Raw genomic sequence first — 4772 nt, forward strand, 5'->3', positions numbered from 1 at the left:
ATATATACAGCCAAGAATCCTTTATTTAGCAAGCCTGTCATTCACAATAGAAAGAGAGATAAATATTTTCCCAAACAAACAAAAATTGAAAGAATTTATCACCCCTAAATCAGCCCTACAAGAAATCCTAAGAGTGACTCTATGAGGGAAGTGTTGCAAGGAATACAAGGTGCCAGAGACACCACTACAAGCATGGACGCTACAGAGAACACAATGACTCTAAACACATATTTTTCAATAATAACATGAATGTAAATGGACTAAATGCTCCAATCAAAAGACATAAGGTAGCAGAATGGATTAAAAAAAAAACCAAAATCCATCTATTTGCTGTCTATAAGAGATGTATTTTAGACCTGAGGACACCTTCAGATTGAAAGTAAGGGGATGGAGAAATATCTATCATGCTGCTGGAAGTCAAAAGAAAGCTGGAATAGCCATATTTATACTGGACAAACTAGAGTTTAAAGTAAAGGCAGTAACAAGTGATGAAGAAGGACATTATATAATAATTTACAGGGTCTATCCATCAGGAAGAGCTAACAATTATAAATGTCTATGTACCGAATTCAGGAGCACCTAAATACATAAAACAATTAGTCACAAACCTAAGCAATCATATTGATAAGAATGTGCTAATAGCAGGAGACTTTAATATTCCACTTACAGCAATGGATAGATCAACTAGACAGAAAGTCACTAAAGAAACAATGGACCTAACAACACATCTGGTCCCTGGACCAGATGGATTTGACAGACAAATTTAGAACTCTAAATCCTGAGGCCATGGAATTCACTTTCTTCTTGAGTGTGCATGGCACATTCTCCAAGATAGATCACATATTGGGTTATAAAGCAGCCCTCAATATATATAAAAGAATTGAGATCATACCATGCACACACTCAGATCACAATGCTATGAAACTTGAAATAAATCACAGGAAAAAGTCTGGAAAACCTTCAAAAACGTGAAGGTTAAAGTATCCCCTACTAAAGAACAAATGGGCCAATCAGGCAATTAGAGAAGAAATTTAAAAATGGATGGAAAGAAATGAAAATGAAAATACAACAATCCAAACTCTTTGAGATGCAGCAAAGCCAGTCCTAAGAGGAAGTACACTGCAATCCAGGCCTATTTCAGGAAACTAGAAAAAGTGCAAATACAAAATCTAACAGCACACCTAAAGGAACTAGAAGCAGAGCAGCAAAAGCACCCCAAATTTGGCAGAAGAAGAGAAATAATAAAGATCAGGACAGAAATAAACAATATAGAATCCAAACAACAACAACAGCAACAACAGTTGAACAGATCAATGAAACCAAGAGTTGGTTTTAAAAAAAATAAACAAAAGCAATAAACCTCTAGCCAGCCTTCTCAAAAAGAAAAGAGAGCGCCCAAATAGACAAAATCATGAATCAAAATGGATTTATTACAAGTAATCCCTCAGAAATACAAGCAATTATCAGGGAATACTATGAAAAATTATATGCCAACAAGGACAACATAGAAGAAATGGGCAAATTCTTAAACATGCACTACCAAAATTCAGATGAGAAGAGATAGAAAATATGAACAGACCCATAACTAGTGACAAAATTGAATAAGTTATCAAAAAATCTCCCAACAAATAAGAGCACTGGGCCAGATGGCTTCCCTGGGGAATTCTACCAGACATTTTTTTTTCATTTTAAGGTTTATTTATTTATTTTTGAGAGAGAGACAGAGCGTGAGTGGGAATGGGCAGAGAGAGAGGGAGACACAGAATCTGAAACAGGCTCCAGGCTCAGAGTTGGCAGCACAGACCCTGATGTGGGGCTCGAACCCGTGAACTGTGAGATCATGACCTGAGCCGGAGTCAGAAGCTAAACCAACTGAGCCACTCAAGTGCTCCTCTACCAGACATTTAAATCTGAGTTAATACCCATTCTTCTCAAGCAATTTTAAAAAATAGAAATGAAAGGAAAACTTCTGGACTCATCCTACGAAGCCAGCATCACTTTGATTCCCAAACCAGAGACCCAGCAAAAAAAGAGAACTATAGGTCAATATCCTTGATGAATACTGATGCAAAAATCCTCAACAAGATACTTGTAAATCAAATTAAACAGCATATAAAAAGAATTATCCACCATGATCAAGTGGGATTCATTCCTGGGTTACAGAGATGGTTCAATATTTGCAAATCAATCAATGGGATATATCAAACTAACAAAAGAAAACAAGAAAAGATAAAAACCATGTGTCCTTTCAAAGATGCAGAAAAAGCATTTGACAAAATACAGCATCCTTTCTTAATAAAGACCCTCGAGAAAATCAGGACAGAAGGAATTTACTTAAACATCACAAAAGCCATTTATGAAAAGCCTACAGCTAATATCATCCTCAATGAGGAAAAACTGAGAGCTTTTCCTCTAAGATCAGGAACACGACAGAGATGTCCACTCTCACCAATACTGTTTAACATAGTGCTGGAAGTCCTAGCATCAGCAACCAGACAACAAAAGGAAATAAAAAAATATCAGAATTGGCAAAGATGAAGTCAAACTTTCACTTTTTGCAGATGACATGATCCTTTTCATGGAAAACCTGATTGACTCCCTCAGAAGCCTCCTAGAACTGATTCATGAATTCAACAAAGTCGCAGGGTACAAAATCAATATACAGAAATCAGTTACATTTTTATACACCAATAATGAAGCAACGGAAAGGGAAATCAAAAAACTTATACCATTCACAATTGCACCAAAAACCATAAAATACCTAAGAATAAACCTACCAAACATGTAAAAGACTTGTACAATGAAAGCTATAGAAAGCTTATGAAGGAAATTGAAGAAGACCCAAAGAAATGGAAAAACATTCTGTGCTTGTGATTTGGAAGAATAAACACTGTCAAAATGTCATTACTACCCAAAGCAATCTACACATTCGATGCAATCCCAACCAAAATTGCACCAGCATTCTTCTCCAAGATAGAACAAACTATCCTAAAATTTGTATGGAACCACAAAAGACCCCGAATAGCCAAAGTAATATTGAAGAAGAACACCAAAACAGAAGGCATCACACTCCCAGACTTTAGCCTCTACTACAAAGCTGTAAGCATCAACACAATATGGTATTGGCACAAAAACAGACACATAGACCAATGGAATAGAATAGAGAATCCAGAGCTGGACCCACAAAGGTATGGCCAATTAATCTTTGACAAGGCAGGAAAGAGTATCTAACAGATGGTTCTGGGAGAACTGGACAGCAACATGCAAAAGAATGAAACTAGATCATTTTCTTATACCATATACAAAAATAAACTCAAAATGGATGAAGGACCTGAATGTGAGATAGAAAAGAAAACAACAAACATCAAAACCTGAGAGGAGAAAGCAGGAAACAACCTCTTTTATCTCAACTGCAACAATTTCTTGACACATCCCCAAAGGCAAGGGAATCAAAAGCAAAACATGAACGATTGGGACCTCATCAAGATAAAAAGCTTCTGCACGGCAAAGGAAACAATTAATAAAACTGATAGACAACCGATGGAATGGGAATAGATGGTTGCAAATGACATATCTGATAAAGGGCTAGTATCCAAAATCTATAAGGAGCTCACCAAACTTCACACCTGAAAAACAAATAATCCAGTGAAGAAATGGGCAAGAGACATGAATAGACACTTCTCCAAAGAGGACATCCAGATGGCCAACAGACACATGAAACAATGCTCAGCATCACTTATCATCAGGGAAATACAAATCAAAACCACACTGAGATACCACCTTGTGCCGGTCAGAGTGACTAAAATGAACAAATCAGAACACTGTAGATGCTGGCCAGAATGTGGAGAAACAGGCACCCTCCTGCACTGTTGGTGGGTATGTAAACTGGTGCTGCTCCTCTGGAAAAGAAAAAGTAAAAATAAAATAAAAGCAGTTTCTCTTCAGATAGCTTCTTTCACATCACCTGATAAGCATCTTGAGTCACCCTGGTATTATAAGCAGCAGTAAAATGGGTGACATCAAACAGAACAATCTAGAAACATTTATTTCTGATTCAAAATGGGGTTTTATACTATGTTTGTCACAAATCTACATATTCTCCTCTTCCAGAAGACTATCGTTGCAAAGCAGAGTTTTCTTTGACATCTGATGGCAGGATGATGATATGCTACCACCCTTCTGAGGACGTTCCAAACGAACATACAAAACCTATCCCACGGTCATACCATGCACACAATAATGAAGAAACATATGATCAGGTGCTGAAAAACAAGATTTGAAAAAAAAATGAACACTTTGAGCAAGGACCTATGATCAAACAACTTAGCAAAATGTTGTTTACTGCTGAGCACCATTGGTGTCTTCATGGGCAGGGTCACAGAAGTCGTAGGAAACTGGGTCTTCTAAATGACAGATAATATTGAGGTTTTCAGGAATCAAGGAGATGTTCTCTTGTGTCTTATTTGCCATTTGAGAAAACAAAATAAACTGTCTTTTCATGTATTTGAATGTTTATTTCTTTATGTATTTTAGGTAACTGTGGATTTGACATTCTTATATGTAGAAACCTACTTTGTCTCTTCTTGCCTTTGAGATATTAAAGTCTACCATTTACTTTTATGTTTCTAGTTGTGGTTAAGTATTTTTATGTTATTGACCAAATATTGTTAGTAGCATAAATATGATTAATAAAATGTGCATGGTTCTCCTGCACAAGATTTTTTAATTGTCTTTGAAAAGAAACTCAAGAGGTCCACCAGAAATTAAATGTT

At 36.4% G+C, this 4772-nt stretch overlaps 1 pseudogene; it reads left to right on the plus strand.

The window, feature by feature from the left end:
- The window catches only part of LOC115301797, a 5747-nt pseudogene extending 1329 nt beyond the window's left edge, over positions 1-4418 (plus strand).
- The last annotated feature ends 354 nt before the right edge of the window (positions 4419-4772 follow it).

The sequence above is a fragment of the Suricata suricatta genome, chromosome 1 (assembly GCF_006229205.1).
Source record: "Suricata suricatta isolate VVHF042 chromosome 1, meerkat_22Aug2017_6uvM2_HiC, whole genome shotgun sequence".
Lineage (NCBI taxonomy): Eukaryota > Metazoa > Chordata > Mammalia > Carnivora > Herpestidae > Suricata > Suricata suricatta.